This window comes from Monodon monoceros, unplaced genomic scaffold (genome assembly GCF_005190385.1).
Source record: "Monodon monoceros isolate NGI ecotype Baffin Bay Population unplaced genomic scaffold, NGI_Narwhal_1 Super_Scaffold_20, whole genome shotgun sequence".
Lineage (NCBI taxonomy): Eukaryota > Metazoa > Chordata > Mammalia > Artiodactyla > Monodontidae > Monodon > Monodon monoceros.
The window spans coordinates 22,841,520-22,868,039 of NW_021703777.1; the positions used below are offsets into that span (position 1 = coordinate 22,841,520).

Below are 26,520 nucleotides of genomic sequence, written 5' to 3' on the forward strand. Positions count from 1 at the left end.
AAAAGTATTGGTGGGTGGGCAGGTAGAGCTGCAAATACACCCCGATGAGATATCACTGTATGAAGAAGGATAAGAGTTGAGGCTAAATTTTATGGAAGTGAATTTTGATACTGACTTGATAGAATTAATAGTAGCTAACATATATTAACCACTTACTATGTGCCAGTAACTATTACAAGTTAATATGCTAAGTTAATATTAACATTAACTCAATTATTTATGTATTTTTCTTGAACAGTTTTGTACAATAAACCAATATGAGATCCCCTGGGTTAAACAGCCTGCATTAGGTCAGGCAGCAATAAGCTAATAAATCAGCAATCTGGAATTTGAATGCAGACCATCTGGCTCCTGAGAAGTGTCCCTACCACACTCTGCTTTCTGAAATGAAGAGTAAGAAGTTGGGGAGGGGAGAAAAAAGTAACAGCAAATGCAAAGTCAACAAGGTAGAAATAAGTCAATCATACACAGGCGTGGGACTCAACCAGGTTGTACGAGCTACGAAGCCACACCTGGGTGAGGAATTTGGGTGGAAATGAGGTTGGGAGGATTTGAGATGCAGCAGCAGAGAAGTGGTCTTTGAACGTCAGGCTGAGCTGTTTGGACTTCTGGAACCACCCAAAGGGAACCTGACCCTCTGTCTGCTTTAACTTAATCCGTGTCAACACGCAGGCAAAAGAACAGGTTGAAGAGAAGGCACTGGTGCATATGGAAGTGGGAGTTAGTTTCTTGATATGGAGCTAAAACACTTTGAAACTGGCAGCATCTCTCACTCAAAAGACTTCACAGGCTTCCCTGGTGGCGCAGTGGTTGAGAGTCCGCCTGCCGATGCAGGGGACATGGGTTCGTGCCCCGGTCCGGGAAGATCCCACATGCCGCGGAGCGGCTGGGCCCGTGAGCCATGGCCGCTGAGCCTGCGCGTCCGGAGCCTGTGCTCCGCAACGGGAGAGGCCACAGCAGTGAGAGACCCGCGTACTGCAAAAAAAAAAAAAAAAAAAAAGACTTCACATACATCTGTGTCATTGAACTATCTGCAAATGATGAAGAGAGGGACAGACTGAAGACAGATGCCCCGGTCCCATCCCAGTCCTGACCCCCTCTGGAGGGTTAAGTTCTGGAAGCACAGGAGGGACTGTAATACTCGAGCAAGCTGTGTGCTTCCGCACCAGGTTCAACGCTGAGAGTACCTTAACTGAACATCTGGCTAATAATGTACCTTCCATGTATTAATGGCACTTACTCACTGCACCTGCTCCATCTGAGGAAATTACATGGGTCAAGTAACGGCAGCATGATTTCAAATGTTTGCCTCATCACCTACAAACATAATCAAAGAATAACAACCACGGTCTTGGGGAAAATCTTGGTTAAGTCTTTTTCACTAGCAGTTCTAAAACAGAAAGGCAGAAAATAAGAAACTTGCTGATAATCTCGTAAACCAATAATTCTCAAATATAACAAGTTCAATGTGAAAGGAATTATTTCCTTAGCCCCCTCCCCGAACCAACTAACACAATTTTTTGAAAATCTTAAAAGTGATAAGGGTGTAACATCTACAATTAGTATATTCCTTGGTAAAACTGGTTTCAGGAAAGGAAATGTTTCCACAATTCTCTTTTCCAACTTTTGCTAAGGTATTTTTTAAAATGCATTGAAAGCAAAATTTTTCCAGAAGAGTTGTTCCAAGTAGGAGCTTTTTCATACCTTTTTCATAACCATTTAAAAATCTGCTTGGTGCTTAGTCAACTCATAACTAATCACCTAAGACTGAGTTTCAACTGATAACTAAAATCCAGCAGATTATTCTGAATCTTCCTGGTAATTTGAGTCAGATTTGACCAAATATTAACTGCATTATTTAAAATAACATTACTAGTATCTATTGAACATTGACCAATACTACGACTTTTTATTAATTTCTGGAAAAAAAAAGCATTTGCTATACTTTTACCTGCCATTTTAAGGACTTGACAATTACATGTATTATATGTCATGAAAAATCACATTCTTTTCGTATTTCTACACTGTTTTCTTTGTCAGCTGGTGAGCAAACACCCATAATACTCTTTGGCATCTATCAAAATGTTCTGAGTATCTTGTGACAAGAGAGCACAGATCCAGGAAAGTTTAGACATTACTAAGGAAACAGTGCACAGATGTGGTTGCTGAAAATTTAATACCACCCCATCTTCTGATAGGCTGTAGCTCCAAAAGTGCTTCTACAGAAACAGAATGAAACAAGCCCAAAGCACAAATATTCGTGCCATCGCAGCATAAATGAATCATAAAGCATTAAAACAGAAATTTCAAGCTTTGGCATCAGGTCCAATTTCTGAGCAATTCCTCAGCCTCACACATATTCTTCATGTCATCTCATTGGTAGAGAGAATACTGGAAGTAAAAGTAACCTGTCACATGTGAACAAAAACAAGTTGAAAAACTATTTAAATATTTTATGATGCTTGTAGTCTTCCTCCTCATATCTCAAAAAATACTTTTTTAACCTGCAAAACAGGTACTTACTATCCTCAGGTAAGATGTTCTAATGAAGTACCAATTTTATTACTAATTAAGGCCACAGGAACCCTAGGAGACTGCTGCTGACATCTAGTGGCATAATTTTTTAAACGTTATACGCATTAAAAAGATAAATCTAGAAAGAGAAAGGGACAGACATGCATACATATGCGCCTTCAAAGTCTAGTGGACAGCCCATGTTACAAATTAGTTGCCTCTGCTCACACCACTCTCCCTCCAGTGACGTGCTTCCCCTTCCAAAGTAAGGCTACTACCGCAAAACTGAAGAAAGGAAAACCAACACATCTGCTAAAGCCTTAAAGGAACCGTTTGCTCTCACAGTCCTGTGTCTTTTACTGGGAATTGCCAGTTCCCTGAAAGCTCCAATTCCCAAAAGCCCTGTCCCGACCCTAACAGTCCTAATTTTATCTCAACTTCCCAAATAACCATAGTCCGTCCCCAATTTCCACACCTATTAGCATTTAGGTACTTTTAGGGTGCCAGCCTAAAGAGATTTGACTGTAGAGCTGAGCATATGTTATTTCAGACTGCATGTCCACAAACATACCTGCACATTCAAAATGGCCATGAAATCCCTATGCGTGAGATTCAATAATTATTGAAAACTTAAAAATAGCTCTCAGGGACTGCTTTAACGTTTCCAACTATCCACATGAATGATGAAATTGATACTGATGTGAAAAATGGTAAGGAGCATAGAGATAACTTCTACAAGCAAGTAAAAAGATTTTTTCTGTAGCCTCTATATGTCTGTATGTATGTGTGTATAAGGGGTGCATATGTGTGTGTGTAAAACAAGAGAAAGACTCAAGTTCTACACATACCCCACTCCCCCTAAAGCACTTGTGAGTATAGTAGGTAAACACTGAATTGATGAATGAGGTGGCAAATTACAGTATAACTTTTTTCCCCTATTGATTCTAATGTAAAATATGAAACAGGTAGTGTTTTACTCTTAGGCAAAAGTGTCTTTGTGGAGTAGCTCAGGTTAGATTTTCCTCCCATCACATGTGCAAAGTGGTACAAAGCCAATGGGTGATCGAATTAGGCAATGTCCCTTTGGTGAAGGGAGTATACTTTTTTTTTTAATTAATTAATTTTTTGGGGGTGCTGCATTGAGTCTTCATTGCTGGGCACGGGCTTTCTCTAGTTGCGGTGAGTGGGGGCTATTCTTCGATGCGATGCACGGGCTTCTCATCCCGGTGGCTTCTCTTGCAGAGCACAGGCTCCAGGCACGCAGGCCTCAGCAGTCTCGGCACGCGGACTCCAGAGCACAGGCACAACAGCTGTGGTGAATGGGCGTAGCTGCCCCGTGACATGTGAGATCCTCCTGGACCAGGGATCGAACCGTGTCCCCTGCATTGACAGGCGGACTCCCAACCACTGCGCCACCAGAGAAGTCCGGGAGTGTATCTCAAGAGTTGAAAATTATTTGCCTTATAAATTAGTATATTTGAATTTAGATTTTATTCACATTGAAAAGATATGATAACAGGAGAGAAGGTTCTCAAGTTAGTCCTAATTAATACAAAACATTGCTAAATTATAATTCTCATAGTACAAAGGAATCTTCTAGCCTTTTAAATATTCCTTCGGTGGAAATCTTAGAGATGCAAGGACCTCATTCATTCAAAGTCTATTTCACTCACAAGTGGGAGTAAAAGTAGAAGACAGAAGGATCTTCCTTACAGTCTCACTGAAGGAAAAAAAGTCCCATGTCTGTGTGTGTATCTTTACACATAATAAAGGTCTGTATGTACGTATACATACATATTTAAACACACACACACACAAAAGAGCTACTACAGAGCAATATACGCATCAGTGACAGTGTGACAGATAGTGCATCTAGGTTACTTTACGGACTAAATATGGGTTAAGGAAGAGAAATAGTTGTAGCATGATGAGGAACTCAGAAAGCCCCCAAAAGAACAGTTTTAAGGTATGCAGGCTTTGGAATAAGGGAAAAGAAGACTGGACATTCTGAGTGGAGTTATCAGCATAAGGAAAGACAAGAATGTTTAGGGTATACAGTGTAGTAAGAGAGAAACCAATACGGTAAGAAACATGTGGGGAGTCGATGCAAGAACTTGAACATTAGCAGGAGACAATTCTAGACAATGCTATGGCTTCTGTATGACTATTCCATCAAGACTATTCTTGGGAGTTTTCTTTAAGGATTTAAAAAGATGGAGTATCCCACAGAATCTAATACTCAGAAGAGTAAAGTAAAGAGTACCAAGAACTTTGGCAGATGATGAAAATCATAAAAAAACAAAAAAGGCAAATTCATAAAAATGATCATAATAACTCTTCCTCATATAAAGTCCTCTTTAAGAATTACTTTTTAATCACTTCTCAATGAAAGTGTTCAATTATTTGTTCTCTGACTTTCAGTTTAAATTCTCTTTTGGAGCATATATGCCTGATGTTATAGCCCTATTTCTGTAAAGCATTGTGTCTATCCTATGTGAATTAGTCCAAGCATTGTGACAATTACATCACCCCTTTCATCACATGTGTAGAGGTATTTGTAACTCTCATTGTAATTCATGGTCATTAACTTATAAATCAACCTGAAAATCTGATGCTTTACTTTCCATTGTTACTTTATAGTAGTTTATAAAAAATAATATAAAATATAATTTGTAATAAGCTCTTAAAATATCAGAAGAATTTTATTCTTTAAAAAACTTTTCAACGTGTGCTACATCTACAAAATATTCTACAGCCAATAATAATAAACCACAATGAAACCAATCTCTACACAATATATTTATACCTTATTTCTTAGTGCCCTAGAACATAAAGAACGCTGTATACTAGCCTTATAACAGTTTATTTTCAATTATCAAAAATGTATTTACAGTACATCAAAAAACTGCTGAACCCTTAATATCCCATTTCACTTTCCTACAGGGAAGTTAAATATATATGAAAATAATACTTAATATTCTTACATAATACAAATAAATTACAAACATGAAAATTTCTTAATTGAAATTCAACTTATTTCCAGGACATATAAACCTGTGTAAAAATAGAACAGAATAATGGTCTCTATTTTTGTGCATAATCTTACTAGGTACAGAGAAGGATATTTTAACCCAACTAGGTTAAGTTGCCTCTATTTTGGGGTGACAAAGTTAAGAATATTGTGACCAACAGACATCAATAACTTCACATAACGAAGCACTACATGAAAACTTATTTTAGACCCTTTTTGAAAAAGTCAAATGTAGAACCTCCAGGTATCTGCACACACAAAAGTTCCTGTTAACCCAAAGGATTGCTCTCCGAGCCCCATTGCCAGAGTTAATGGTACACAAAATGAGTGTGTTAGTCATCACGTGCAACTGAGAAAGGCTGAATGGTCCCATTTGTCCAAAACTAGCACCTTCACTAATATGCCTTGAACTTCTACTATTTAAACACTGAAATTTAAATGCATATATCCCATTTAGGATAATAGAGACAGAGCATCAGAACATTAGCACTCTTTGCCTTATTAACAGGAATATTTTATAAAGTTGCAAACACCCCTATTTCAATGAGTCCAAAGGACCAACCTAAAGAGGTGATGACATGAACACCATTTCTCCCACCCCAGTTACTCCTTCACACCTCACTCCCAACCTCCACACAAAAGCCAGCATCCTAGAGTATAATCTCTTTGGGAGTGTTATCAGACCAGAGCGCTTGGACTGTCAATATACAGAACTGGTTCTTTATTGGCACATCGGGGAGAAGCAAACTTTGTTACTCCGGGTACATGATGCTGGATATTCTGCCACATTAATGAGAATTTCTCTCCTACACCGCAACTCCTTCTTTGCTACATTCAGTTCGAAGTAAGTTTATCCCTATCTTAAATAAATGAAATCAAAACCTAACAAAATTGAATGTATTAGTATATACATACCTCTGAAAAAAGAAAAATTTCACATGAATGCATCCTGGGTGGTCTGTGCTCTCTTCATTAGCTCCATCTCACTCAGTGTGTTTCCTTCTCTGTCTTTACTGTGTCATCTTCTCCTGATTCCGCCTCAGCCAGCATTTTTCTACCATACATCTCCCTATGCTTATATCACGGCACTCAGCTTCAACCCCTTCCACGTACTGTCTAGGTATTAGCTTTCATTATAATGCCTCTCTTTAGGGAGTCACAGTTAATAGTTCTAAGCTAAAGGAAACCCTCCATTGATTTCATTAACCATTTAAAAATGCCTTATAGTTTGACTTAACATTTTAGTATAGTGGGCCTACAACTGAAAATCAACATTACAGGAGAGAAGCTACTTCCTTAAGGGGTTTACGCCTCCCTTGAAGCACTAACTAAAAGCCAAAAATAAGTAGAAACACCCCAGTTTGTAATTCAACCTAACTATTTTTGCTCCACTGCAAATTAAAGTTCATAAACCAGTTTTCTGCTGATGTCCATTAAATTCAAATGCTTCCTTTGTTTCAGCACTCATTTGTTTTATAGGAATTCGACAATTTGTCAAAAATAGAACCCAGTTAGTTCCAATTAGTATGTGACCTAGTACACATTTCAACAAATCCAGTATGTGCGTTGCTATATACAAAGCGACATCATATCTTCATAGCTATATAAGCAGATGGTATTGATAGATGGGTTTAGTTCCCAACACAATTCTAACTTTTCAGAAACTTTTCTATTAAAAACTCTTTTGAGACATCACCTTTATTCATAAATCATACACACATTTTATATCTGCATCTACGCTCCACTTCGCTTACACGTATATGTCATTAGAATATTTGCATGATTGTTCATATTCTTAGGCTAACATATATAAACAAATCACATAGCAATTGGAAAATTTAGCAACTAAATATGCAATCATTGAGTATAATCAGGCATGCTATTCAACAACTGTATGATATAATTCAATCTTTCCAAAGAAAATATATGCTTTGTGTAAGAGTGTCTTCGTCAAACCCGATGAAGTTTTTCTAGGAATTTGTACTGAACTTTTTTGTCTATTAAAAAAATAATATGTAAAGCCATCTGACTGATGCTTAAATAAGAGGAAAATTTTAATTAAAAGAATCTCATTCTCTTATTGTCTACCATTTGTAAATGTAATACACTAATTGGACCTATTTCCAAACAGAGTACAACCTTCTAGTCAAGATCCTATCCACACATTAACATAAATGCAAGAGTAGTGTTGGAAAATTCATCATTAACCACAGTGCTTCAAGCTAACATATATTTTAAAATTTACTGGTCACTTCCTAAATATGATGGTCATCAAAAATCATTCCTTTTACTTTTCAGATAATGATTTACTTTTTTGATGGATTATTCCATAGTTAAAACCAGTAATCAAGAAAAACCAACCAGTTGAATGTATCAGAGTTAAACAGACTAATATATATATTAAAATAAGCATTACCTTGGTCTGATTTTTCATAAAGGATAGCAGATCTCTTGCCAGGTGACACCATTTCTTTGGGTTCTGTGGGTAAAAAGAAAAGAGATTAATAAAAACAACCTTTCTTTTCACCCTTTAAATGCTTCTTAAAAACGTTTATTAGTAATAAAGGTCAGAGAAGAAAATCATTTAACAAAATATTCAGCTCCGTTCAGCAGCTGCCTTGGGAACCACTTGCTTTAAATGACAAATAACTTCCCCAAAGGCCCCCTCTCCCCTGCAGGTGAAAACAAGGGTGACTGCCACAGATCCTCAGCCCTGTTTTCTTTGCTTCTCTCTCTTTTCTCACATGGGAACAAGACTAGCACTCGAGCAAGGAAAAGAATTAGCCTCAATCATTTCAAAAGATAAGATGTAATCCATGTTGGGACAGAACATTTACTTGGAATGCAACAGACTGAAATGGAATTTGCAATTATCTAAATTAGTTTCCTCCCTCCCCCAGCGAGTATGGCTTTTAAAATGTTCGTGCAAGTCTGGGTATTTTTCTATTCTGTCTTTCCACAAAAATGATAAAATGAGATATTGTGGATTGACTTAGTAAATAATTGCAGATTACCCTCCTTAGGAGCTGCAATTTTAGAGCTTTTCTATGCTGCGCTGAGGAGAAAAGTACTTTATAGGAGTCAAAAGTTATGAAAATATATCTTATTCCTTCCCTTAGCATATAACCATCTTGAGGAGTGTCCCATAAAAGATTTTATTGCATCATTATCAGAATGTTCACACTGCAAGATAAGAAATTCAAGTCTAAGCCATAGCTCTCCAGGAAGGACTATCACATAGATAGGTAAGAATTTTAAATTCACCCCTTAAGAAAGTTATTTGACTGAAGAAATGTTAACAGTTAAAAGCAACGTTGATTATTTGTAACAGTCATTATAAGAACAGTCATATAACTGCAATCACCAAAACATCTTACTAGCTGTGTGAAATTAGGCAAGGAAATTACTCTGTAAACATTCCTTTCTCATCTGTAATATCAGAATGCTAATTCTTTCTACTTCATAGAACTGACAGGATAAATAGGTGAGACAGACACACAGAAAGGACACAGAATTAATGAATGTTAGCCAAGATAATCATGAACATCACTATTACTATTATTATCATTGTTCTCCTTTTTTAAAAAACATCTTGCAACCCCTTTGAAAATCACTGCCCTGATGAGCCACAGGGTGGAATGATTAAAATCTTACCATACTGGATGTTACTTGATTTGCTGATTTATTAGTCACACTCTGTGATGGCAAAGGAAATAAAGAGTTGTTTTAGGTCTTTGGGCAGGTAAGAGAAAAAGATTAAACAGCATTTCAGGAGAATGAGTAACCTCTCACCCCACTGCAGTAGCTTCCTTTGACTTTGCTGGAGATTTTAAATATGTCCTCCAAGAAATTGGGATACTTCAAGATTCACTTAAAGCAACTGACCCCTGTCTGCTCTTGTAAATATTCAATCCAATTCAGAAAACATCTACTGAGCTCCGATTGCAAGGAAGGGTACACCAGAGACTTTAGAGAAACCATTATAAATAGAAAGGATTCAAGAAAAACAGTTTAATGGAGAAAGGTTTGTAAGTACTTCATGAAAAAACCATCATTAAACAACATACAAAAAGACCCGTATATATGCTATCTATAAGAAACCCACTTCAGACCTAGGGACACATAACACACTGAAAGTGAGTGGATGGAAAAAGATATTCCATGCAAATGGAAATTAAAAGAAAGCTGGAGTAGCAATTCTCGTATCAGAAAAAAAGACTTTAAAACAAAGACTATTACAAGAGACAAAGAAGGACACTACATAATGATCAAGGAATCAATCCAAGAAGAAGATATAACAACTGTAAATATTTATGCACCCAACATAGGAGCACTTCAATACATAAGGCAAATACTAACAGCCATAAAAGGGGAAATCAACAGTAACACAATCATAATAGGGGACATTAACACCCCACTTTCACCAATGGAAAGATCATCCAAAATGAAAATAAATAAGGAAACACAAGATTTAAATGATACATTAAACAAGATGGACTTAATTGATAATTATAGGACATTCCATCCAAAACAACAGAATACACATTCTTCTCAAGTGCCCATGGAACATTCTCCAGGATAGATCATATCTTGGGTCACAAATCAAGCCTTGGTAACTTTAAGAAAATTGAAAACGTATCAAGTATCTTTTCTGACCACAACGCTATGAGACTAGATATCAATAACAGGACAAACTATGTAAGAAATACAAACACATGGAGGCTAAACAACACACTACTTAATAACCAAGAGATCACTGACGAAATCAAAGAGGAAATCAAAAAATATCTAGAAACAAATGACAATGAAAACACAACGGCCCAAAACCTATGGCATGCAGCAAAGGCAGTTCTAAGAGGGAAGTTTATAGCAATACAATCCTACCTTAAGAAACAAGAAACATCTCAAATAAACAACCTAACCTTACACCTAAAGCAATTAGAGAAAGAAGAACAAAAGAATCCCAAAGTTAGCAGAAGGAAAGAAATCATAAAGATCAGATCAGAAATAAATGAAAAAGAAATGAAGGAAACAATAGCAAAGATCAATAAAACTAAAAGCTGTTTCTTTGAGAAGATAAACAAAATTGATAAACCATTAGCCAGACTTACCAAGAAAAAAAGGGAGAAGACTCAAATCAATAGAATTAGAAATGAAAAAGCAGAAGTAACAACTGACACTGCAGAAATACAAAAGATCATGAGAGATTACTACAAGCAACTATATGCCAATAAAATGAACAACCTTGGAAGAAATGGACAAATTCTTAGAAATGCACAACCTTCCAAGACTGAACCAGGAAGAAATAGAAAATATAAACAGACAAATCACAAGCACTGAAATTGAAACTGTGATTAAAAATCTTCCAACAGGGCTTCCCTGGTGGCGCAGTGGTTGAGAGTCCGCCTGCCGATGCAGGGGACATGGGTTTGTGCCCTGGTCCGGGAAGATCCCACGTGCCACGGAGTGGCTGGGCCCGTGAGCCATGGCCGCTGAGCCTGCGTGTCCGGAGCCTGTTCTCCGTGGCGGGAGAGGCCGCAGCAGTGACAGGCCCGCGTACTGCAAAAAAAAAATCTTCCAACAAACAAAAGCCCAGGACCAGATAGATGGCTTCACCGGCGAATTCTATCAAACATTTAGAGAAGAGCTAACACCTATCCGTCTCAAACTCTTCCAAAATATAGCAGAGGGAGGAACACCCCCAAACTCATTCTACGAGGCCACCATCACTCTGATACCAAAACCAGACAAAGGTGTCACAAAGAAAGAAAAGTAAAGGCCAATATCACTGATGAACATAGATGCAAAGATCCTCAACAAACTACTAGCAAACAGAATCCAACAGCACATTAAAAGGATCATACAGTATGATCAAGTGGGGTTTATCCCAGAAACGCAAGGATTCTTCAATGTATGCCAATCAATCAACGTGATACACCATATTAACAAATTGAAGGAGAAAAACCATATGATCAACTCAATAGATGCAGAGAAAGCTTTCAACAAAATTCAACACCCATTTATGATAAAAACCCTCCAGAAAGTAGGCATAGAGGTTACTTTCCTCCACATAATAAAGGCCATATATGACAAACCCACAGCCAACATCATCCTCAATGGTGAAAAACTGAAACCATTTCCACTGAGATCAGGAACAAGACAATGTTGCCCACTCTCACCACTATTATTCAACATAGTTTTGGAAATTCTAGCCACAGCAATCAGAGAAGAAAAAGAAATAAAAGAAATCCAAACCTGAAGAGAAGAATTAAAGCTGTTACTGTTTGCAGATGACATGATACTATACAGAGAGAATCTTAAAGATGCTACCAGAAAACTACTAGAGCTAATCAATGAGTTTGGTAAAGTAGCAGGATACAAAGTTAATGCACAGAAATGTCTTGCATTCCCATACACTAATGATGAAAAATCTGAAAGGGAAATTAAGAAAACACTCTCATTTACCATTGCAACAAAAAGAATAAAATAGCTAGGAATAAACCTACGTAAGGAGACAGAAGACCTGTATGCGTAAAATTATAAGACACTGATGAAAGAAAGTAAAGATGATACAAATAGATGGAGAGATATACCATATTCTTGGATTAGAAGAATCAACATTGTGAAAATGATTCTACTACCGAAAGCAATCTACAGATTCAATGCAATCCCTATCAAACTACCAACAGCATTTTTCACAGAACTAGAACAAAAAATTTCACTATCTGTATGGAAACAGAAAAGACCCCGAATAGCCAAAGCAATCTTCAGAAAGAAAAATGGAGCTGGTGGAATCAGGCTCCCTGACTTCAGTCTATACTACAAAGCTACAGAAATCAAGACAATATGGTACTGGCACAAAAACAGAAATATAGGTCAATGGAACAGGATAGAAAGCCCAGAGATAAACCTACACACATACGGTCACCTTAGTTTTGATAAAGGAGGCAAGAATATACAGTGGAGAAAAGAAAGCCTCTTCAATAAATGGTGCTGGGAAAACTGGAGCTACATGTAAAATAATGAAATTAGAACACTCCCTAATACCATACACAAAAATAAACTCAATATGCATTAAAGACTTTAAGGCCAGACACCATCAAACTCATAGAGGAAAACATAGGCAGAACACTCTATGACATAAATCACAGCAAGATCCTTTTTGACCCACCTCCTAGAGAAATGGAAATAAAAACAAAAATAAACAAATGGGACCTAATGAAACTTCAAAGCTTTTGCACAGCAAAGGAAACCACAAACAAGATGAAAAGACAACCCTCAGAATGGGAGAAAATATTTGCAAATGAAGCAACTGACGAAGGATTAACCTCCAAAACATACAATCAACTCATGCAGCTCGATACCAAAAAAACAAACAACCCAATCCAAAGATGGGCAGAAGATCTAAATAGACATTTCTCCAAAGAAGATACACAGACTGCCAACAAACACATGAAAGAATGCACAACATCATTAATCATTAGAGAAATGCAAATCAAAACTACAACGAGATATCATCTCACACCAGTCAGAATGGCCATCATCAAAATATGTACGAACAATAAATGCTGGAGAGGGTGTGGAGAAAAGGGAACCCTCTTGCACTGTTGGTGGGAATGTAAATTGATACAGCCACTATGGAGAACAGTATGGAGCTTCCTTAAAAATCTAAAAATAGAACTACCATACGACCCAGCAATCCCACTACTGGGCATATACTCTGAGAAAACCATAATTCAAAAAGAGTTATGTACCCAAATGTTCATTGCAGCTCTATTTACAATAGTCAGGACATGGAAGCAACCTAAGTGTCCATCAACAGATGGATGGATAAAGAAGATGTGGCACATATATATATAATGGAATATTACTCAGCCATAAAAAGGAATGAAACTGAGTTATTTGTAGTGAGGTGGATGGACCTAGAGACTGTCATACAGAGTGAAGTAAGTCAGAAAGAGAAAAACAAATACCATATGCTAACACATATATATGGAATCTTAAAAAAAAGAAAAAAAAATGGTCAGAAGAACCTAGGGGCAAGACGGAAATAAAGATGCAGACCTACTAGAGAATGGACTTGAGGATACGGGGAGGGGGAAGGGTAAGCTGGGACAAAGTGAGAGAGTGGCATGGACATATATACACTACCAAACGTAAAATAGACAGCTAGTGGGAAGCAGCCGCATAGCACAGGGAGATCAGCTCGGTGCTTTGTGTCCACCTAGAGGGGTGGGATAGGGAAGGTGGGAGGGAGGGAGATGCAAGAGGGAAAAGATATGGGGATATATGTATAACTGATTCACTTTGTTATAAAGCAGAAACTAACACACCATTGTAAAGCAATTATACTCCAATAAAGATGTTAAAAAACCAACAACAACAACATACAATGTGTTGAAGCAACAGAACAAATTGAAAGAATATTCTGCAGCTAGGAAAGGGTCATTTAAAAAATAATCATATGATATCACTTATATGTGGAATCTAAAAAATGATACAAATGAACTTATTTACAAAACATAAACGGACTCACAGACATAGAAAACTTACGGTTACCAAAGGGGAAAGGGGAGCAGGGGGAGGGGTAAATTAGGAGTTTGGGATTAACATACACACACTACTGTATATAAAATAGATAACCAACAAGGACCTACTGTATAGCACAGGGAACTCTACTCACTGCTCTGTAATAAGCTATATGGGAAAAGAATCTGAAAAAGAATAGACATATGTATATGCATAGCTGAATCACTTTAGTGCTGTACACCTGAAACTAACACAACATTGTAAATCAATTATGCTCCAATATAAAATAAATTTAAGATAAATAAATAACCTTTAAAAAAAATTCTATCAGAATAACTGAACTGATGTACACTCAGTCCTGACCATCAGTCCTGTTTGGTCTAAGAAAATTTCACAGGAGGGAAGGACTTGGAAAGACTAAGTCTGTCAGGCAGGTAAGTAGGGATGGCAGTTAAGATGACATTACATGGAGTAAGGGTAGACCCTTAATCTAATATGACTGGAGTCCTCATAAGATGAGACACAAATACAAACATATACGCAGACAGGAGAATACCACGTGAAGAAAAAGACACAGAGGGAGATGTCCGTGTAACTAGGGAGGCAGAGACGTGCTTACAAGCCAAGGAATGCAAGGATTGCCGGCACCACCAGAAGCTGAGAAAGTCGTGATCCCCTAGCGCTTTCAGAGAGAACATGGCCCTGTTGACATCTTGACTTTGGACATCTTGCCTCCAGAACTGTGAGAGAATAAATGTCTCCTGTTCTAAGCTACCCAGGTTGTGGTAGTTTGTTACAGCAGCCCGAGGAAACTAATGCAACATCTTTTGAGCCAATAAGAATTAGGCCTTTACCCATACCCTGAACACTTGAGGCTTAAAAAAAAAAAAAAACTTATAGTTACATTGATTCACCATAGTCTCGATTTAGAAATTAGAACACCCAGCTACATATAAAAAGCTGACTTGAACTTCAAATTGTCTACCCTCCATAGCTAGGATCTGCTGCAGTGGAAACCGGCAACCAGTGAAGAAGGTCCCCTTTTGTTTCTCCAGGTCCTTCCTCCCCAGCCAGTTAACCTTGGTTCCAATGCCTCTGGAATATGGAAGTGGAGTGAAAGAGGGGAGGTGGGGACAGAAGTAGTCAATGGAGAAGGAAAGGTGACGTTCTGGTTACTGATCTAAGTCGGCTGCTATATATTTAACGCTGATTCTTAACCAATGGATTCTTTTCCAGGTTCTTCAGTGATTGCTCCCTCTTCTCCAATCACTGGGGACCTTTCATCTGTACAGCCCTTGATGGGAGTCATACATCTCACTTTATCACTTACTATATCCTCAGCTCCAAGTGACACCTTCAGTTTCTATCTGCTGAGACCAGCTCAGCCTCAGGGTAGCCTTTGGGGACAGGACCTAGACAGCCTCATGATGACGTTCACGTTCACTGCACACATCTGCTCCACAGGGAACTCTCCAGCAAACCCTGGGAAAATGGGCTAATCCCGATTCAGCCTCTTTCCTCTGTTCTACCATGAGCTGCTCACTAGCTCACCTCCTGGCCTTTACATTCATTAGAAACCAGCACTGTCTCTACTGCCACCTCCAAGACTTCAAGGAATACATATTAAACTCTCACTGAGTCTCCTTGATGCACCTCTTTCTAGCACTGAGAGGGGAAAAGTGGAAGTGGTACACAACCTACCTCCTTGTGGACATGGCTAATGAAGCCTCAGTTCACTAAAAAGAAATCAGCCTTTAATTTCCAGATCCCCCACCCCTTTTGTATTGGGAATGTAGGGATCATCCAACTAGCTCTCATGCTCCTACTAGGGAATTTCTACAAGGTAATGTGTCTCATATATCACTTTGCTATCTGATAGCTATTGCCTTAAGAGGTCAAAATTTTCCAATTTTACAGCCTGTGATATTAGTTTTCATAATTTGCGCTTTAAAAGACCCATGGGGGAAGCAGCTACAAATTGTAAAATATGTCTACTGGATTTTTTTTTAAGGTTCCTGAACATTCCATGAATTTTACATTGTTCTTCAATATAACTTCTCCTTTTCAGTCAGGAAGGTGCTCAATGGCTCCCATGTTCTTCTATCCCAGTTCCTTTTCTCCATGTCTATTCCTTCTGCTTGTGGTTCAGTTCTTAACTTTTCAACACCTTCAAATTTACTGCCTTATTAAAGTTTTAATGCCAACTTCTCCAGAAAGTGATCCCCAGGTACTTTGGACTCTGTTGATTTTATCATTCTCTGACCTTGTACACCAATTATAATCAATGCCTATAATTTATATTGCCTTTTTGGGTTGTCTTGTGCTGTCACGTCTTCCCAACTATATTTTAAGTTCCTAAAAGACCGTTATTGTGTCTTGTGCTTCTCACCTATCCCCGTCAGTGCTTAGTTCAATACTCAGCACATGGGAAGGAGAGTCCTAATAAGAACATAGCCACTTGCTATGTATTAAATATCTATTAACCAATATAAGACAGAGCTAACATGCAGCATAAACATCTCACCATGTTCTGTGACAGAAATTGCATAACAAATACCTATTGTTGTGCAAAATTTAAAGAGCATTTGAACAAATATGTCAGATAGGAAGGAGGCAGAGGGAAGTGATAAATGAGAGAGAAGATAGGCCATCATATAACAAGGATGCTATTATTTGGAAATATATCTACATTTAATACTTTTGCATTTTTCTATGTCTGACCTCACCTGTCTGCCAGGGGTAGTCGCACTTGCCTCAAGAAGGATTAGGATTGTTACAAGATAAATAAAAAAAGAAGTGTTTAGAGTTTGACATCTAGCAAGAATTCTTGGTCCAGAGCAAGACTATAGTCTTGTAGATCAAGCTTTCCTTAGAGAAAACAGGATTTTAAAGAACACAATCTTTGCTGTCATTAACATATTGGAAGTCGGACCTAGAGAACCAGATCACAGAGTTCTGCAATGTCAAGAGCACAGAAAATGTAGGGTATGACGTAAAGGATATGGAAAACTACCCTGGGTTCAAGAGTTGTATGGAGAAGATAGAAGAGGAAAGGGTCAAACATCGAGTCATTATTTTCCTTCTCTAAGTTTAAACCCCACATAAACATGGTAATAGGAGCATTAGGACTAACAGACTACATTCCAGGGAACAGACGGGAGAAAACTCTGAGAAAACCAGCATTCAGCATTTAACATGACATAGAAGCAATTAGGGGGCATTAGAGGAGGGAGGGAAGCTTCTACAGACATGAACCTGAGACAGAATCCCAGTATCCCATAGCCAATGTGTGGCATCTCAAAGAGACATAAGTTCCCAAGGGCCCTGAGTAGGGGACACAAGAGTCCTGGGTGGGCATGGCCCCCCTACTCCCCTCCCCCAAAATGAGATCATAAGAGGCCCATTGCCCCCACTCCAAGTCACAGTGCCACAGAGTAGAAGAAAGGAAAAAAATCTGAAAGCACAACCATTCACCCAAAAGTTGTCTGAGTCATCCACCCCTAAAAGGAACTAAAAAGGTAAAAAGGAACTAAGACGTATCTAGTCCAGTGTCATTTTTCAGATGAGAAAACTAAAGGCCAGACTCATTTACTCAAGAGGGTGATGCCAAGTGAGGACAGAGCAGAGGCAATAATTCCAATTTTACTAGCACCTACTGAAATGCTAACGTGCCTTCCTACTCTCTCACCTAGAGTCCAGCTTTTCTTTTTATTATGAATATCAGTTAATGCTACCATTCAGTTAATATTTTAAAACAAAAATTCCAATAATATTTTTAAATAAAAATAACAATGGATAAAATAATTTTAAATCCCTTTCTTTTAATGAGTAATGAAATAGATTTAAAATTAACAAATATTGAGTCTGCAGAAAAATTATTAGTTTTATTTAATTAGTAAATTTAGCAAGGTTACTGAATTAGGGTCATTGTACAAAAATCAATTGTGCTACCATATAACAACAAACAAACAAAACATAGAAATTATACATTATTAAAATAGAATTAAAAACCTCAAATACCCTGGAATATACCTAACAAAAGATGTTTATAACTTCTACACTAAAAAACCATAAAACATTACTTAGAGAAAATAAAGCAGACAAAAAGAGATACATCATGCTCATAGATTGAAAGACTCAGTATAATAAGGTTATCAATTCTCCCCAAATTAATCCATGTATTCAGTGTACTCACAATCAAAATCACAGTAGTTTTTTTTGTTTTAATTTTACAAGCTAAAATTTATACAGGAATGCAAAGGGCCAAGGTTAGTCAAGGTGATATTAAAGAAAAATAAAACTGGAGGTCTTCAATTACCAGATATCAAACTTATTGGAAAGCTCTTGTCATTAACAAGTGTGTAATTGGTACAAAAGCAGACAAACAGATATATGGAATGAAAGAGAGTCCAGAAACAAACCTACATGAATTATGACAACTAATTATACAAGTAAATTATGGCAAGTGTGACAATGTCGAGCAGTGCGAAGCGGGCAACCACTCTACTAAGTCATACCGACTGAATTATACGTCCATTTGTGATAAAAAGTGAATCTTAACTCCTACACATACAAAAATATGTTTCAGAAGGTTGTATATCTAAATGCGGATGACAAAACAATAAAGCTTTTAGAAGAGTGTATCTTTCCCTTTGGCGTAGACAATGATTTCTTAAAGAGAACGGAAGCGGTAACCATAAATGGAAAACACAGTAAGTTTGACTACATTTAAATTAAGAACTTTTGTACAGAAATATCGAATCACTATGTTATGTAACAGAAACTAACTTAGTGCTACAGGTCAACTATACTTCAAAAACAAAGAAACAAACAAATTCATAGAAAAAGAGATCAGATTTGTGGTTACCAGAGGTGGAGCATGGGAGGGGGGATTGGATGTAGCTGGTCAAAAGGTACAAACGTCCAAGTATGCAATAAATAGATACTAGAATGTGATGTACATGATAGATATAATTAACACTGCTGTATGTTATGTGTGAGAGTTGTTAAGAGAGTAAAACCTAAGGAAAAAATATATTACATTACAAGGAAAAAATATATTTTTAAAATTTTGTATCTATGTGAGAGGATGGATGTTCACTAAACTTACTGTGGTCGTCATTTCATAATGTATGTAAGCCAGATAAACTTATACAGTGCTGTGTGTCAATTATATCTCAGTAAAACTAGGAGAAAAATAAAGTTTCATTCTCACCCAGAAAACAGGTTTCAAAAAAAACCAACACTAATGCTCATCAAATGATGCCAAGTAGACAATGAAATGGTAAGCCACAGAGTGCAAGAAGAAAACTTTGAAGTGCATATATCAGGTAATGACTCATATTCACGATATTTAAATAAACTCCTATAAATCAATAACAACAAGGCAGACAACTCAATAGAAAAGTGGACAAAAGACATAAACAGAAATTTCACAAAAGAGGACATTCAAATTTTCAATAAACATATTAAATTTTCCTCAACTCTAGTCCTTTGTAAATGCAAATTAAAAATCACCATGAGATACCGCTACACACAGACAAATGTGACTAAAATTAAAAGGACAGAAGATATCAAGAGTGGACAAGAATATGGGACAATGATACTGTCACATCCGCTTGATGTGGGCAGAGAGTAGAAACTGGAGTAATTTTAGAAAACAGTTTGGTAGTATCTACTAAAGGTGGACATATACAATACCTTATGGCTGGGCAAATTCCACTACTGGGTTTATAACCACTCTAAAGGCATACTATGGTTGCCAAAAATTATGTACAAGAATGTTCATAGTAGGACTCTTTACAGTAGGAAAAAACTGGAAACAGCCCAAATCTCCATTAACAATAGAACAGGTGAACAAATTAAGATCTATTCATACAATGAAATGCTATACACTAAGGAGAATGAACAAACCACAGTTACATGAACAACATGGATGAATATCACAAACAACATTTAGGGTAAGAAGTCATATGCAAAAAAGTACATACAACATGACAGCATTTATATAAAATGTGGGAGGGACATCTTGTAGGTTATATAGTGAGTGGGAAGAGGACATAAGGGGAGCTTTTGACGTACTGATATTAGTATCTTTCTTGACCTGCCTTTTGGATCTTCAGCTGTGTTCACTGTGCAAAAATTTATCACGTTGTATACTTAAGGTTTTTCCACTTTTCCATATGCATGTTATACTTCAATAAGTTTTTTTAAGTGGCATTGGAATCTCCACCCATCTGTCTGAACCACTTGAAAAAAAGGCACAAATAAATTTTAAGATGATCCCTGATTTTAAAGATAATTGGGAAGAAATAAAAGAGCAGATTTCAATCTGTAAATGTTTTTCCTCAGCATCTACAAGTTCAATGACTCAGGACAGCAGCTGGAGACAGAACATTAGTGTTTTCCCTGGAACACAAGCCATTTTTCATATTTTTAACATATAACGTTCCTTCCAAATTGAACAACTCGTTGATTTTGTTTAATAAAAGGGAATCTAGCATAAAATGTATGTATATGCCATTTTAAAGCATATTTGCATATTTAACAGTACATATGTTTGAGAAATTTTTTAAATTTGGGCTACAATGGAAAATACCTAGAGACAGATTTTAAGTACTATACCTGACCTTTGATATTATTTCCTTTTGCAAATACTAAAATTGCTGCCAACTGGATACCTTTCTAATTTCCCCTTGCTTATTATTTTATGAAACAATTATTTCAGGGAAGAAAAACACAAACAAAACAAAGGTTTAGAATTGTGGGTTTTTAGAAGTGTCTGCATTTAAACTTTGGAAAGAAAATATACATATAAAAGAAGAAATACAATTAACACTTATTTATCTCTGTCTGCAAGCAATAAGATACAAAAAAGTTTTTCATCTCTTTATTATAATTATACCTAGATTAAGCATCAATAATGGATAAACCACAAAGGTAATAATCAGGCCCAGGCATTTCCTGCCAGAGGAAAAGCAGAAATAAATAGCAACAAAAAAGCCACATTCCATGTTTAAAACATACAAAAAACTGAATACTGGGAATAATTAAAATCTATCCTTTTGTTTTTTAATATTTAGACCTTTTCTCAGTTGATGAAAACAGTCTTCTCTAAATGATATAGTCTAATTTCACTGATAATTTTATTTACTTAATCTTAAATTTTTCACTTTCTATTGTTTATTCAAATAAATAATGAAAATATTTTCCCACAGGCAATTTAGCAAGAAAATGGACCCAAGAAAACTTCTACTTTTTGAACACTATTTTTAAAATTCTAGGTCTGAATTAGAAGTACCTTATCATTATTATTGTGATAATAAAAATAAACATTTAGTGCTGTCAAATATAAACCAAATATTGTTCTGAGTTGTTATCTTATACATTTAATACTCATAACAGTCTTAACTGCTGTGTACGCTATTATCTCATTTTATAGATGAGGAGAGTGAAGGACAGGTTGATTACTGGAAGTTACCTGAGCCACAGAGCTAGTGAGCAAAAGCAGGAGGACCTGAAGGCAGGTAGCTATCACTAATCGCATTCCCTTAACTCTTCCACTGATACTGTACCTCTGCTATTTCCACGTGAGTTCCCATTACTATGGTACATATTCTGTCCTGTGGTCTTATTATTTAAATATATTAATATTAATTCTTACTGCAAAGCTTCCCATTGTACTCTAAATGTACGTTGTATAAAAATTTTCTATTCTATGTATATCTTTGCTATTTTTTATATTTTTCATGTATTCATTAGAATTGCAAACACACTATACTTTGAATTTAGAGGGGGTACTATCTCCTAAGATTTTAAAGCAATTTACATATATCATGCCACTTACATTTAAACACACATATACATTCAGTACTTGTCTCTGAATTGTTTTTTATACATTTTATTGTATATTTTTCTCACCTTTTATCTCATGCTATTACCAAAGTCAAATTCTCAGACTCCAGGCCCTTTATTCTCAAAGGGTGGTTCATAAACAAGCAGCCTCACCATGTCCTCAGAGCTTGTTAGAAATACAGAATTCCAGGCACCACCCTAGACCAATGGTAGACCAACAAGTGATCTCTAGGAATATTAAAGTTTAAGAAACTTGCTTTAGATAATATATTCCTCTAAACTAAAGGTTTTCTTAATCCTTGCTTCAGCTAATTTATTTCTGTAGGTTTTGTGAAAGGTATTCTTATCAATTTTACCACTAAGTGTTTTGGTCTGTTAAAATTATTATTGAGGGCTTCACTGCCTCTATCAGCTTTACTGCCTGCAGTGTTAGTGAATTTTACTGAATTAACTCTTGAGGACGTAAAACAGAAGCTTCCTTTCTAGGGCTGTCTGTAAAGCTATTTGTTTGCGAGGTGCTGTATCCCCCCCACCAAGTGACTACAAATGCCATCAATTGGAAACAGACAGGCAGAGCTGACATGCTTTAGCTCTGGTGTATAGCCTTTGTAAATGTCTAAGAGAGCTCCTAAATTAAACGATCAATAGCAGAGTAGCTACTGTTTTCTCTAAATCCTGGAAGATTTTATGCTATATTATAGCACAATGTTGATCTCAGTTCCTTTGTGAATTCTTCTCAGATTTCCTTAGTTTTCAGGTATTCACTTATAAACTGCCCTAGGGTTTCCTGTTTTTGTATATAAGTTGTCCTGAAAAGGTTCCAGAAAAATATCTTAGTAGCAATACAGGATTCTGCTTCTGGCTGAAACAACCACCATCAACACAACCAAAATCAAAAGTAATAATTAATAAAACCCTCAAAGAGAAATATCCATATGGAAAACCATCAAAATAAGTTTCAAAAACAGTAAATTAATGCAAAAAACATAAACCTTAAAATAAGACAAATTTTGTAATATAAAATTCTGGGCTAGTAAGTGCATTTTTACTATTTTAATGAAGCACCAGTACCCATATCGTGAAAAAAATTATCAAATTTCTTTACCACCTTATCTCTTGCTGTTGGTTCTTGAACGGATTTCCAACATACGAGCTAGCTGAGGCAAGAAGGTTAATTTGCTTGACTATATAGCATCAAGGAAGATCATTCTTTAAAATTCTGCCAATAGGAAAATAAAGAATGAGTATGATCTGCTTATTAGATAGTAAAAAGGAAATAATTTTAATTGCGTCAGCTGTGATAACCATAAATTGGTTACATAAAATAAATATCCTTATCTTTCAGAAATGTACACTGAAGTAAATTGGGTTGAAATGTCAAAAAAATTGCCAATCAGGACATACTAGTACACACTACCACCAGTAAAAATGAAATCAAAGTACCACTAACAAAAAGAGAGCAAAAGAGGGAAATTAGGAATCCAGAAGACATCAAAAATAAATTTTAATATCAATGCAGGAGGCTTAAATAAGCTATTTTTAGTCCATTGGATTAAAAGTGATGAAAGAAAAGATAATTTTTAAAAAATCATTCATAATATCACTGAACTAACACCTTATATTTGAAAATGCTATGAGCACATTTTATTGGCCTCTTTCTCAAGCTAATCACTATGATAAGTTTTTAATATATATTACTCTTAACCTTTAAAATAACAATTTAGAAAAGACCTGAAGAACACTTTGCCCACTTTCATACTGACTTGGCCCAAAGAGAGAAGTTTTGCACCTCTTTACAGTCTTTCTATCTGACATTATCTACCCCCAAAGGATAATGAAAGATAATTTGCCATATTAGTCAGATAGCCATATTTTATTTATAGGTGGGTTCTGTGCCTAAATGCATTAAAGCAAGTATAAAACTTTGTCCAAAAATTTGGAAATTAACTAACCCATTAAAATTTTTTTTAATTAAATTAACTCTTACTTTCACCCTTGTTCTAGGAGTCAACAAATTTGGTGGAGTATATAAACAACAAAACTAACACAGCAAAAGACAATTTTATGATGCTGAAAGTATTCGTGCACAGAAAACCCAAACAATATCTAAATTCAAGAAAAAGAAGTAATCTATAAAAAGGAAATTACAGTTGAATGTCTCCATATTCCACTACCAAAGTATTACAGAAAAAAAGGGGGACAAAAATAAAAACTGTATGGTGCTCAATCAGGAGATTTCTGCTTCTCGTAACACAGACACTAGTAATTTTTAAAAGGCCCCTGCTTCAAAACATCTAGAATGCTTACTAGAATACAACAAACGTATTTTAAAATGCATTGTTCAGCTCATAATGAAATAAGAATGACCTTACAGTGCCAAAATGAAGACAGAGCTGAAACAATAGTAGCATCCACATGCAAAAATCATGAGTGCCCTGCTAGTGTTTCACTAATAGTAGGATCTTGAAGCCTTGGATTTTAATAGTCTGACAGGAAATAGTGGACAAGACTTTTGGTTTGAAAATGATCGGGGAGGGACTTCCCTGGTGGCGCAGTTGTTAAGAATCTGCCTGCCAATGCAGGGGACACAGGTTGGATCCCTGGCCTGGGAAGATCCCACATGCCGCATAGAAACTAGAGCATGTGGGATCTTCTAAGCCTGTGCTCTAGAGCCTGGGAGCCACAACTACTGAAGCCCATGCACCTAGAGCCTGTGCTCCACAACAAGAGAAGCCACCGCAATGAGAAGCCCACGCACCAAAACAAAGAGTAGTCCCCACTCGCCGCAACTGGAGAAAGCCCCCACACAGCAACAAAGATCCAATGCAGGCAAAAATAAATAAATAAATAAATATTTTTTTAAAAAAAGAAAGAAAGAAAATGATGGGGGAGTTGGAATTAAGAATATCAAAAAGCCCAAAAGGGTATGAAAAAATTTTAAATGCCTTCTACTAAGGGAAAGTGACAAGGGGAAAATGATCTGTGACATCCCTAGCTTGGAGTAGAGAAGAAAATCATTCTTCTAAAAATGCATAACTCATAGTTCTTCCCCTATGGCTTTTGGGCTTGGATTACACTGATTACAAAACCTGACAAACTTCAAGCAGAGAAATTAACTTAAAGAAGCAAATTAAATCCCCTCCAAAGTAATATAACCTCATTTCAGACCTCTTAGGATTCCCAGAATTTTTAAAAAGCCAAAAATGAGCTCCAAAGTAACATAACCAACAAGAAAATGGGCCTTCATAAAGGAGAGTCCAGCAGAATTAGACTGCCAAGGACTTCAGGCTTTGTAATTGTCACATATATAACATAGAATGAATATACTACTAAATATATAAAACAGGGAACAAAAACATGAGAAAGGAAAAACAGAGTATAAAAACCAATTGGAGGGCTTCCCTGGTGGCGCAGTCGTTGAGAGTCCGCCTGCCGATGCAGGGGACACGGGTTCGTGCCCCGGTCCGGGAAGATCCCACATGCCGCGGAGCGGCTGGGCCCGTGAGCCATGGCCGCTGAGCCTGCGCGTCGGGAGCCTGTGCTCCGCAACGGGAGAGGCCACAACAGTGAGAGGCCCGCCTACCGAAAAAAAAAAAACAAAAACAAAAACCAATTGGAATTTTAAAAGACAAAAGAAAACTTCAGGAAAAAATAAATAAAATTACAATCTCAATAGATGCTTTGAATAGAAAATTGGGCACAACTTTAGAGAGAGTTAATAAACTGAAAGATACACTTGAACAAATATATAAAATACAACAAAGAAAGGAAAGGTGATGAAACATACGTAAGATGAAGGAGAGAATATGTGACCAATCAGATTCCCTGAAAGGAAAATAAGAGAGAATGGAAGAGAGGCCAGGGCCAGACCTAGGGTGAGGCAAGTGAGGCAGCTAGGGCAAAAAATTTAAGGAGGAATTTACTCTTCTTAAATTTTGCAGCCTGGAACAGGCAATACCCAGAAAGACAACTGGCTAAAGGTTTTTCAGAATTGAAACGTGGTATCCAGGAAACAATGTTTTCCAAGCAGGATAAATAAAAAGTTCATACCTGTAGTCAATAGTGAAACTGCTGAATACCATCAAAGACAAAGAGGACATAAAAACAGCCAGAAATAAAAGATTGACTACTTTAGCAGACTCTGTTGGTTCACTGGCCATATCAGCCAGTGGACTCATACCTACCCTTTTTTGATAATTGTCTTCAGCTTACTAGAAATATCTCAGTTTCCATACTCCTTCTGGGACAGGCCACTGCCAAAGAATGACTAATCAAGGGATAACAAAGACCCAAATGTGGGACATTTCTCTGGTACCCTTAGAATGCAGAGCTTCATGTGGAATCAGGCTGATCTTCCACTAAATCCACTTCTTTGGCTAGCTGCTTTTCCTGTCTTGTACAGCTTTCCTAATTTTCTTATTTCAACAAACAAAATCAAGAATCCCCAACTGACTCTAGGAAGTACAATTACCAACAAGCAAGTGATAAATAGATCAACAGCAGATTCTCGAAACAACAATGGATGCCAGAAGACTAGAAAATAATACATTCTAATACACACAAAAAAATAGCTGTCAGTTAAGACATCTATC

The 26,520-nt window shown here is 36.7% G+C and overlaps 1 protein-coding gene across 1 annotated transcript in view; it reads right to left on the minus strand.

The window, feature by feature from the left end:
* The window catches only part of INPP4B (inositol polyphosphate-4-phosphatase type II B), a 582,093-nt gene extending 574,067 nt beyond the window's left edge, over positions 1 to 8,026 (minus strand). The window contains exon 1 of the mRNA XM_029234953.1: positions 7,962 to 8,026. The gene's annotated coding sequence lies outside the window, so the exon portion shown is untranslated. The remainder of the gene's footprint in view (positions 1 to 7,961) is intronic.
* Positions 8,027 to 26,520: the final 18,494 nt, after the last annotated feature.